This window comes from Petromyzon marinus, unplaced genomic scaffold (genome assembly GCF_048934315.1).
Source record: "Petromyzon marinus isolate PM22_M1 ecotype Great Lakes invasive population unplaced genomic scaffold, UKy_Petmar_22M1.pri1.0 PM_G_Scaffold_42, whole genome shotgun sequence".
NCBI lineage: Eukaryota > Metazoa > Chordata > Hyperoartia > Petromyzontiformes > Petromyzontidae > Petromyzon > Petromyzon marinus.
Genome location: NW_027422994.1, coordinates 1,010,597 through 1,022,886, shown reverse-complemented (window position 1 = coordinate 1,022,886; position 12,290 = coordinate 1,010,597). Strand labels below are relative to the sequence as shown.

The following is a 12,290-nucleotide window of genomic DNA, read 5'->3' as shown; positions in this document are numbered from 1 at the left end:
TTTGTTGCCAGAAAAAAGGGGAAAAACCCCTATTGTTACATTTTGGTACTGGCAAAGGAGGTCTAATGAAGTTACAAACGCTTTAATGAGTTATCAAGATTTACTAACCATTTTATAAATTCTCTATGTGCCCTCCACCAACATCGAGACGATAGTTGAATTCGTCCCAAACGCCTCTCAAAGCGAAGTCTTCTCTTCCACTGAAGTCACCGCTTGCCGTGATTCTGTTTTTGAGGTCATCCAGATGAGTCGCTGATGGTAGCACCAAAATCACTCTACGGGTCTTTGACGTATCACCACAAGGACAAGTCGCAGGGTGTGGCCGGTGAATGACTGAGGCTAGGGGATGTTTGTGCGCTGGCAGAAGCATCTAGCGGTTATCATTTTAAACTCTATGCCCCGCCGTTTCAAGTGGTATTGCCCGATGACGTTGGATGTAATTACCAGCGTAACGTCACAGTACTAATCAAACTGTAAATGTTGTGGATTCACTCTTCAACCACCACCGGTGTGGGGCTAAAGTAGTGAACTAATTGTCTTTTTTCAACGTGACGCTTTTTTTTGCTGATTGGCCGTGTCGGGTGGTGGAGGGTTACGACACAGTTATAAATAACACCATCTAACCAAGAAAACCTTTATTGTGGATTATTATGAAGAGTTCGTGGTTTGCAGAGATGTAGCGATTTCAAATCGGGTCAATGTATTTGAAACACCCTGCTCTAAAATCCTGACCCGAACCTTAATAACAATACGATTATATTAAAACATTATAGCAATGCATTGATAAAAATTACATATTTACAGTGGTGGTAAATATTCAACATGCAAAAATAATGTGCGGTGCTTCGAAAAGTATTGCATTTGCATCTTCCGGCATAATTATGAAGACAACCTAGACTGGATCAGCCCATCATCTGTCGGGGGTAGATACAATAGGTAACACACTGTGGAGGAGAAGTCAACAGTGGTTGCCTTTATGTGTTTACTTGCCCCCGCCATAGTAACGTCGAATTTCCACCACGTGGCTCAGAGCTCTTAAACGGGAGATGAGCACCGCCTAAATGCTCACTTTGTAAAAAAAATATTTTTGAGATCAGAACGCATCAGTACAAATACAATATTACAGTAGAGTTCACATTGCAGCAGTACACAGACAAGTCACAATCATTCATTGTTATTATTTTATCCAGGCGAGATTGCAGGATTCAATCCATGCAACCTATCTTGGCCACGGATCAGTAACGAAGGGATGGGGAACCTTACGACTTCGGCTGATTGTTGATCCTTCAACAACAGCCTTGTGCCATTGTAATGTTTTTTATTTAACGTAAAGGCATTTATAATGTTTTTTAACTTTATATTTTGAAAAGTAATGTCCGTTTGTGTTGACCCTGCAACCACAGCCTTCCGATTAATTATTAGACGGTTGGCTATTTTATCATTCGTTATTTTACAATAATTAACTTTACTTCTGAACAATCACTTCGCTGTCTCCTGTAAATCGTTCATTGAATGTTTTTGATCTTTTTATTCTGAATCTGCTCGTGTAAAATCGATGTTTTCATTTTATTAAAAAATTTGAGCGATGCATCAATGCGTTTGTTTTTGTCAATTTCCCCGTGTCTAATCGGCACCAGTGATTCTGTCAAATTCGCTTCAGAACGATGGACCCACAAATCAACTTTGGTTACAGCCTGCTTTGTCGAGTCTTAGAAGATGTGCAGTTTGTGGATTAACGCTCCACGATTAATTGGTGATGTACAGTGGGATGATGTATGAAGAAATATTTCATACTGTGGGAATTGCAGGTTAAACTTCACAGACTGTACCCAGTCTTTGGGGGGTAGGGGAGGGAAAATGTCCTTCCTTGTTATAGTAATAGGTTTTACCCTTTTAATTGGCACAAAAACTGACACCTTTATTCAAGGCATCATGTTTGCAATAACCACAACACAAGCAGTCAAAATGCAAACAAAAGCGACAACTCTGATAATAATATGCACTGTCCTTGAATTTGATTGGGTAAAGCTATTACTATATCTTGTTACTGGCAAAGGAGGTCTCATAATGTAAATCTTTCCTTGTTGTTAAACTCCAACCCTCGCTGTGACCCTGTTGAAGCAACGCTGGATGGCGCCCTATTCCCATTGTAGATCCTGAACTCGCGCTGTGCAGAGTGGTCCTGATGTCTTGTGACTCCCAAAATTAATTGACCCCTAACATATTTGTCATTTGCATGTTAAATGTTGGGTTTTAAATAAAGCCTCCCATTACAATATTAAGCTTTAGAGAATTCAATTAAGAACGCGAGACATTTGGACCACCCTGTATCTGTAGCCTGGAATTCCACGTTGCTGATGGTGGCCAGTTTACATTGGTTGGCTTCTCACAAAGTGATGCTCAATATACACAATAAATATGAAAATAATGGAAGATAAAAACATCTCGCATTCTGAAGGATTTCAGCTCAAAGTTCAGCTTTAAATGTGACCTGTTTTGTTGCCAGAAAAAAATGGGAAAACCTATTCTCATATAAATCAGCTAATGAACTGTCATTCCACTGAATTTGTATCTGAGATATAGACAGGGTTTTCATAATAAATTGATGGTGGATAAAACCAGCAAGTGGCAAATTCCGCAACAGGTTACTTTATAAATTTCTATAAATCTCGGAATGAAATGTGCGTGTGTGTTGCGGTTTTTCTGTTTAATTTTTGTTAAAAAAAAGTTACTTATTAACTTTGTACCCAGTGGTGTTGACAAGAATCAATGATCAAAGTTAATGACACACCCACAAATGAAAAGACGGCTGATAAGTTAAAGAGCCAAGCTCCATACTCTTTGGTTCTATTGGGTAAAGTCACGTAGGTAAAAAAATAAAATAACAAGCCAAGCTCCATTGGAAGTCGACAGTGACCAGTCATTTTATTGTCGAGATACGTTACACAAGTGCGCTACTTGGCGGGCTGCAGGCCAACAGTGGCCGTTGAAGATGAGATCAGATTGCTTCATTGATGTTTTGTTTCATCATTAGACCTCCTTTGCCAGTACCAAAATATAATAACAGGGGTTTTCCTCCTTTTTTTCTGGCAACAAAACTGAAACCTTTTTAACAAGGATTCATGTTACTGCATTAACCACACACAATACCTGCAGTCAAAATGCAAACAAAAAAACATACTCTGATAATATATATGTGGCATTGAAGCCTCGACCCAATTGGTGCTCGACCAGATGACGCCAAAAGGCTCAAAAGAAAGCCGTCCCTTGGTGTGGACCAATCAGTTTCAAGGACAATGCATCATCATATATTATCATAGTATGTTTTATTTTTGCATTGAGACTGCAGGTATTGTGGTTAATGCAGTAACATGAATCCTTGCAAAAAGGTTTCAGTTTTGTTGCCAGAAAAAAGGGGGAAAACCCCAATTATTATTATAGTTGTTTTGTTATTACTGGATTGGAGTCTCTCTCGGAGCCATGCCAGCATCACCACAGTTTAAACACTCGCACACAGATCATACATTCGAGATTTTGCCTCTACGGTGCAGTGTTCTTTAGATGGAAGCTTTCAATTTACGTGTGTACAGAATGTGAAAATTCCAGTAGCTAAATATATATTTGTGTGTGTGTGTAAAGAAGGATGACCATTGTGTGGGTGGAAGGCACCTAGCCCTGAAAGACACTGGTAACTGTCAGTCGATAAGGTATGTTACAATATACAGGAGTACTATCTGTATACTTGATGTATACTGCACGTACAAAACCCCTTTTGGCAATGTGCTGTTTGGATGAGGGCCCTCTCCACGCTGTCTGGGTCATGGACACGATTTTGCAGGATGGTAAAGGCAGAGAGTCATAGACGTGGCAGTTTTAGAAGTGCAGCACAATTTATTTTACTTCGCTGTCATCTGCTGCCCACAAAACTCGTCTTTAATAAGTGTCGTTTGTTTTTTATTAACATAAAATAGTCACGTTCCACAAGGTGCTCCAGATGTCTTGTGACCCCCCCCCCCACACACTTAATTATCTTCATACGGTATATATTTTATGTAAGGTTTATTTAGAAACAGAAATTAATACGCAAATGAAACACATTTTCCGGGGTCAGTTAATTGGGGGTTATAAGACATCTGGACCGTCCTGTATAGTACACAACAGAGAGTCTGCTGTATTGTCACGTGGCTAAACTCTTAGTACTGGTCCTGATTTAAGATGGTATATACAGCATGGGGCAGTAAAGACACATTTGAGAAAAGCATACTGTATACAGTAGTGTATTGTTAAAGTTAATTAAAATAACATACAGTATATCTCCATATATATAAAAGGCAAAGTTGTGATTGTGTCAGTTTAACACGTAGCAAGCTTTCGCGACCAATATTATTCATAATAAAGGTTTTTTTTTACCCTCCACCACCCGACACGGCCAATCAGCAAATAAATGAGTGAACTAATTGTCTTTTGTCAACGTGACACTTATTTTTTGCTGATTGGCCGTGTCGGGTGGTGGAGGGTTACGACACAGTTATAAATAACGCGATCTAACCCAGAAAACCTTTATTGTGGATTATTATGAAGAGTTCGTGGTTTGCAGAGATGTAGCGATTTCAAATCTGGTCGACCTATTTGAAACACACTGCTCTAAAATCCTGACCCAAACCTTAATAACAATACGATTGATTAAAACATTATAGCAATGCATTGATTAAAATTACATATTTACAGTGGCGGTAAATATTCAACATGCAAAAATAATGTGCGGTGCTTCGAAAAGTATTGTATTTGCATCTTCTGGCATAATTATGAAGACAACCTAGACTGGATCAGCCCATCATCTGTCGGGGGTAGATACAATGAGTAACACACTGTGGAGAAGTCAACAGTGGGGTTACTTGCCCCCGCCATAGTAACGTCGAATTTCCACCACGTGGCTCAGAGCTCTTAAACTGGAGATGAGCACCGTCTAAATGCTCACTTTGGAAAATTTTTATTTTCGAGATCAGAACGCATCAGTACAAATACAATATTACAGTAGAGCTCACATTACAGCAGTACACAGACAAGTCACAATCATTCATTATTATTATTTTATCCAGGCGAGATTACAGGATTTAATCCATGCAACCTATCTTGGCCACGGATCAGTAACTAAGGGATGGGGAACCTTACGATTTCGGCTGATTGTTGATCCTTCTACAACAGCCTTGTGCCATTGTAATGTTTTTTTTTAATGTAAAGGCATTTATAATGTTTTTTAACTATATATTTTTAAAAGTAATGTCCGTTTGTATTGACCCTGCAACCACATCCTTCCGATTAATTATTAGACGGTTGGCTATTTTATCATTCGTTATTTACGATAATTAACTTTACTTCTGAACAATCACTTTGCTGTCTCCTGTAAATCGTTCATTGAATGTTTTTGATCTTTTTATTCTGAATCTGTTCGTGTAAAATCGATGTTTTCATTTCATTAAAAAATTTGAGCGATGCATCAATGCGTTTGTTCTTGTCAATGTCCCCGTGTCTAATCGGCACCAGTGATTCTGTCAAATTCGCTTCAGTACGATGGACCCACAAATCAATTTTGGTTACAGCCTGCTTTGTCGAGTCTTAGAAGATGTGCAGTTTGTGGATTAACGCTCCACGATTAATTGACGATGTACAGTGGAATGATGTATGAAGAAATATTTCATACTGTAGGAATTGCAGGTTTAACTTCACAGACTGTATCCAGTCTTTGGGGGGTAGGGGAGGGCAAATGTCTTTCCTTGTTATAGTAATAGGTTTTACCCTTTTAACTGGCACAAAAACTGACACCTTTATTCAAGGCATCATGTTTGCAATAACCACAACATAAGCAGTCAAAATGCAAACAAAAGCGACAACTCTCATAAAAATATGCACTGTCCTTGAATTTGATTGGGTAAAACCTATTACTATATCTTGTTACTGACAAAGGAGGTCTCATAATGTAAATCTTTCCTTCTTGTTAAACTCCAACCCTCGCTGCGACCCTATTGAAGCAACGCTGGGTGGCACCCTATTCCCATTGTAGATCCTGAACTCGTGCTGTGCAGAGTGGTCCTGATGTCTTGTGACTCCCAAAATTAATTGACCCCGAACATATTTGCATATTAAATGTTGCGTTTTAAATAAAGCCTCCTATTACAATATTAAGCTTTAGAGGAGACATGAGACATTTGGACCACCCTGTATCTGTAGCCTGGAATTCCACGTTGCTGATGGTGGCCAGTTTACATTTTTTGGCTTCTCACAAAGTGATGCTCAATATACACAATAAGTATGAAAATAATGGAAGATAAAAACATCTCACATTCTGAAGGATTTCAGCTCAAAGTTCAGCTTTAAATGTGACCTGTTTTGTTGCCAGAAAAAATGGGAAAACCTATTTTCATATTAATCAGCCAATGAACTGTCATTACACTGAATTTGTATCTGAGATATAGACAGGGTTCTCATAATAAATTGATGGTGGATAAAACCAGCAAGTGGCAAATTCTGCAACAGGTTACTTTATACATTTCTATAGATCTCGGAATGAAATGTGCGTGTGTGTTGCGGTTTTTTCTGTTTAATTTTTGTTTAAAAAAATTGTTACTTATTAACTTTGTACCCAGTGGTGTTGACAAGAATCAATTATCAAAGTTAATGACACACCCACAAATGAAAAGACGGCTGATAAGTTAAAGAGCCAAGCTCCATTGGAAGTGGACAGTGACCAGTCATTTTATTGTTGAGATACGTTACACAAGTGCGTTACTTGGCGGGCTGCAGGCCAACAGTAGCCGTTCAAGATGAGATCAGATTGCTTCATTGATGTTTTGTTCATCATTAGACCTCCTTTGCCAGTACCAAAATATAATAATAGGGTTTTTCCTCTTTTTTTCTGGCAACAAAACTGAAGCCTTTTTAGCAAGGATTCATGTCTGCATTAACCACAATACCTGCAGTCAAAATGCAAACGAAAAAACATACTATGATAATAAATATGTGGCATTGAAGCCTCGACCCAATTGGTGCTCGACCAGATGACGCCAAAAGGCTCAAAAGAAAGCCGTCCCTTGGTGTGGACCAATCAGTTTCAAGGACAATGCATCATCATATATTATCATAGTATGTTTTATTTTTGCATTTTGACTGCAGGTATTGTGGTTAATGCAGTAGACATAAATCCTTGTTCTATGGGAGCCTTTAACATTGAAGTCTATGGGAGCCTTTAGCATTGAAGTCTATGGGAGCCTTTAACATTGAAGTCTATGGGAGCCTTTAATATTGAGGTCTATGGGAGCCTTCAACATTGAAGTCTATGGGAGCCTTTAACAGTGAAGTCTATGGGAGCCTTTAACATTGAAGTCTATGGGTGCCTTTAACATTGAAGTCTGTGGGAGCCTTTAACATTGAAGTCTGTGGGAGCCTTTAACATTGAAGTCTATGGGAGCCTTTAACATTGAAGTCTATGGAAGCCTGTAACATTGACGTCTATGGGAACCTTTAACATTGAAGTCTATGGGAGCCTTTAATATTGAAGTCTATTTGAGCCTGTAACATTGAAGTCTGTGGGAGCCTTTAACATTGAAGTCTATGGGAGCCTTTAACATTGAAGTCTGTGGGAGCCTTTAACATTGAAGTCTATGGGAGCCTTTAACATTGAAGTCTATGGGAGCCTTTAACATTGAAGTCTATGGGAGCCTTTAACACTGAAGTCTATGGGAGCCTTTAACATTGAAGTCTATGGGAGCCTTTAACATTGAAGTCTATGGGAGCCTTTAACATTGAAGTCTATGGGAGCCTTTAACATTGAAGTCTATGGGAGCCTTTAACATTGAAGTCTATTGGAGTCTTTAACATTGAAGTCTATGGGAGTCTTCAACATTGAAGTCTATGGGAGCCTTTAATATTGAAGACTATGGGAGCCTTTAACATTGAAGTCTATGGGAGCCTTTAACATTGAAGTCTATGGGAGCCTTTAACATTGAAGTCTATGGGAGCCTTTAACATTGAAGTCTATGGGAGTGTTCTATGTTGAACTTCTTTCGCTCCGTACGTGGCCAGCCATGCAAACCCACTGGCGGCATTCACAAAACAGACCCAGCTCCCGTACCTCTGATTAGCACGGTTGGCCACGTAGGGTGCGAAAGAAGTTCAGGGCACGTACAGCCCTCGCGACAGGGAGCTTCGAGGCGCGTCGTCAGGGCCGTCATTTGCGACATGGCCGGATAGCTTCTGAAAAACAGCTGCACGGCTCGGTGGGCATCAGGCGGTGAAATAAACAAAAAGAGTCTCCAGTGAGCGGAGAGCGAGAGGAGAGGCGGAGAGGCACGGACGCTCAGGCGCGGCGTTCGGTCTCACCACAGGATGGTGGCGGGCGGCCACACCAACACCGAGCACTCCATGTACACCGCCTCTCCCTCTCTCGCTCTGTACATCCTGTCTGGCTCCGACAGCATCTGCAGGGCGCTGGCTATGTGAGGCTGTCGTCGGGGGGCTGCCGCGTCCCCCCCTACGAGTCGTGGAGGGGGGGGGGGTCATAGAAGGCGATTCGCACAAAGTGGGTTTTTTAAAAATATAAAAAAATCGATTTTCAGAACCCTCTCTCTCTCCCTCTCGCCTGCAAGGTTCTGCGGCTCGCAGTGGTTGTTTCTCGCGTTGGCCTCTCGTCACCGTGGCGGTCGCGTGGATTTCTCCCTCCGGGTCCTTCCGGGCGTCTCTCCCCCCGCGCCGCACTCAGAATCGACGTCGCGCGTTTCAAAGCGTTTGGGCCGCAAAACAAAAAAATGTCCGCGCCCGCTGACGACGGCGACGGCCCGGTCGCCGGTGAAAAAGCGCCACGTAGCTCGGTGGGGCCCTTACCTGCCGGTCAAACACAAAAACAAAGTTTTTCGCAGTTTTAGTTTTCCTAACGAGGGGACGCCGGCCCGGCCCCCGGGGGTCGACGTGGGGGGGGTCACGCTGGGGTCGCGGGTCGTGAGCGACAACTCCGTTGTTGTCCGCCCGGCGGTGGGAGTGAGCTCACCGCGGTGCTTCCCGTCTAGGCGGGTGGCACGTGGTGGGGTGAAGTGTGGGACACTTCAAGAGGTTTGGCTGGCGTGGCGGAGGAGTGGGGTCCAACGTGCCCTGCCTAGAGGGGAGCTCCCTACAGCGCTCTGTGCAGTGAAGGACCTCCTCCTTATCCTCCTCCCCCTCCTCCTCCTCGTCCTCCTCATCCTCCTCCTCATCCTCCCCCTCATCCTCCTCCCCCTCCTCCTCCTCCTCCCCCTCCTCCCCCTCCTCCTCATCCTCCTCCCCCTCCTCCCCCTCCTCCTCATCCTCCTCATCCTCCTCCCCCTCCTCCTCCTCATCCTCCTCCCCCTCCTCCTCCTCCTCCTCCCCTTCCTCCTCCCCCTCCTCATCCTCCTCCTCCCTCCTCCTCCTATTCCTCCTTCCGCCAACAGGGGCACGAGCAAGTACTTGCAGTGCTGCACCTTAACAAACTGCGTACTCAACTGGGCCCTGTACATGTGTATGTGTGTGTGTGATGTCGCAACCGTGCACCTTTCCGTCGTGTGTCCGGAGGTTGCTGCTTTGCTGCATACACCTGATGTGAGCTTCTTTGGTACCGTACGTGGCCAGAGATGATAACCGCAGCTGTGGGCGAAAATACAGCAGAGTGTTAGTAGGGTCTCTGTGTGAGTAGTGTGTGGGTCTCTGTGTGAGTAGTGTGTGGGTCTCTGTGTGAGTAGTGTGTGTGTCTCTCTGTGAGTAGTGTGTGGGTCTCTGTGTGAGTAGTGTGTGGGTCTCTGTGTGAGTAGTGTGTGTGTCTCTCTGTGAGTAGTGTGTGGGTCTCTGTGTGAGTAGTCTGTGGGTCTCTGTGTGAGTAGTGTGTGGGTCTCTGTGTGAGTAGTCTGTGGGTCTCTGTGTGTGAGTAGTGTGTGGGTCTCTGAGTGAGTAGTGTGTGGGTCTCTGTGTGAGAAGTCTGTGGGTCTCTGTGTGTGAGTAGTGTGTGTAGTGTGTGTGTCACACAGATACCTACAAGTGTTTCGAGTACTCGACCCCGCTTGAACGTCGAAGTGCTTCGTTGAAGCCATCATTTGCAAGAGCCGGAGCGCTTCTGAAAAAAAAAAGCGCCACGAAGCTCAGTGGGCATTGCCTGGTGAAGTCAAAAGAGTCGAGTTTAGTCGATGGCCTTTAGTGGGAGTAGCGTTGAGAGGGGGCATCGTCTCAAGTGTGGTAGCGGCGCTGTTTGCTACTCACGGTCAAGGGGCAGGGCGAAGGGGTTGTGACGACGGTCGCCCAGCACAACGACCAGCAAGGCCACTAAACGGGTGGTGGTGGAGAAAGTCTCCATTGGGGGGAGGTGGCAGATGGTCGGCCTGGCAGCTTCCTTCACTTGGCTAGGAGGGGTGAAGGGGAGGGAGTAGGAGGAGCAGTGGGAATGATATTTATTTAGACTGCAAGAGGAGGAATCCAAAGCGCTACGAAGCTCTTTTTGTCACAGATGTCCAGCTGTGGCACTGGGTCAGAACATGACAACAAACACAAAACAAAAACACGGCGTGAGTGCAGAGTTACAGGAAGAGTAAAACAAATCACTTTAAAAATATATATACTAATAAAACTAACCAATGTTTAATGTTGCCACGGGAAGCACACCACCGTGCTACATAGCTCTTTTTTAAGAAGAGACCTTGGCCCATAAATGGTGGGCTGATATCAAGTGGACATTCAGGGCAAAATACTCTAAACGCGTGGCGTTTCGGAATGCGGAGGGGGAAAAACCGGAGGACTCTGGGAGAAAAATCCACGCGGCCGCGGGGAGCGAGAAACGTCAACCCCAAAGAAAGAGCAGGGAGTGTCAGGGTCGGTATCAAACCCCACGACCTCCTGTACACCAGGTGACAACCATGCCGGGTTAAAGACCTCCTCCTTCACAAGGGACAATTGGATGCATGCCTAAGGCTCCCTCGCTGATGGACACGTTCCTCCTGTGTTGAGCAAAATGTTTAGGTTCTCATCGTTTCGCAGAGGCTGCATTTTTTGCCACCGCAGAAAACGAACGTTGGGGGAAACGCCTCCTCGCATCGGACTCTTTCTTTTTTTGCTAAAGTCACATAGGTAAAAAAAATCTATAAAATAAATAAATGAAAAAAACAACTCAATTAAAATCACGTTTCGGAGGCAGCAGCACAAGCTTCCGTCTTGAGGTGGAAACCGTCACGGCAAAATTGCTGCATCAGGTGAAGAGAACTCTAAGACACCCGAGATTGTATACAGGTTAAGGGGGGGGGGGAGAGACAAGAAGGGCCGTGGGGGGGGGCTAAGTTAAGCCACCTTCTGTTATGCTGCAGGGGGTTGGGGACGGAGAGATGGCCGTGTGCAGGTTGAAGAGCGTTACACACGTGAACCAGAGGCAGAAGGCAGTAGTTAAGCTGACAAACTGGTTGCCTTGCGGAGCATACTGCTGTAAACTATAAGGCTGCTAAAGTTTAACTTGGGTTTAACTTTATTTTTTTTACCAGCGCGACTTTACCGAAAAAAAGCTAAAGACTATGAATCCTTGCACATCACGAAAGCTTCAAATCTAGCGCCTCACATCGTGTTAGTTTGGCACCGATGTTCGTGCTGATGTTTTAAACTAGATCAATAAAACAACATTGATTACAGCCCCAGCTCAGGTTATTTTCCCATCAATGAAACAGCCCCTGGAGTGAGAGCACCTTCCAGGATATAAACCAACACTGCCGCACGTCTGTCCAAGAGCTGTGTAAAGAAACAATTGAGTTGAAAAAAATGTCAAGCCGACAGGGAAAGGGGCTCCTGGCAAGTGTGACCACCAGCCAGGTCGATGTATTGGTAATGAGAATGTGCAATTGTTTTTGTCCTTGGAAACACGAACTATGAATAAAACGAGATATTCTTAGCTATTTCGGTAAAGTCACGTTGAAGGGAAACAATAAAATAATAAAATATATATAAAACAATAAAATTTCTCACGACGTTTCGACCATAACACAAACGGTCGTCATCAGGTCGAAACGTCGTGAGAATTTTAATTATTTTATATATATTTTATTATTTTATTGTTTCCCTTCAACGTGACTTTACCGAAAGAGCTAAGAATATGAATTACTGCAGTCACGAAAGCTTCAAATCAAAATTTAAAACGAGATACTCACAGAGTTTACGCTTCTGAATGTGCCCTTGTTCAAGCGGTTCACTCGGCCTAAGAGGCAGACGCATGGTAAATTATTGGGCGGCACTTTGTAAGCTCCTAAGGTAGACAAAGT

At 43.5% G+C, this 12,290-nt stretch overlaps 1 long non-coding RNA gene across 2 annotated transcripts; it reads right to left on the bottom strand.

The window, feature by feature from the left end:
* Window positions 1–7,641: 7,641 nt before the first annotated feature.
* On the bottom strand, window positions 7,642–10,470 carry LOC142917107 (uncharacterized). 2 transcript variants are annotated; one of them, XR_012936867.1, is made up of 4 exons: window positions 10,258–10,469; window positions 10,037–10,114; window positions 9,559–9,651; window positions 7,642–8,527 (listed from the first exon to the last, which is right to left on the bottom strand). It is a non-coding gene; the product is annotated as an uncharacterized LOC142917107 (long non-coding RNA). The 2 variants fall into 2 exon arrangements; XR_012936868.1 differs by lacking the exon at window positions 7,642–8,527 and adding an exon at window positions 8,537–8,877 and having other exon boundaries at window positions 10,258–10,470.
* Window positions 10,471–12,290: the final 1,820 nt, after the last annotated feature.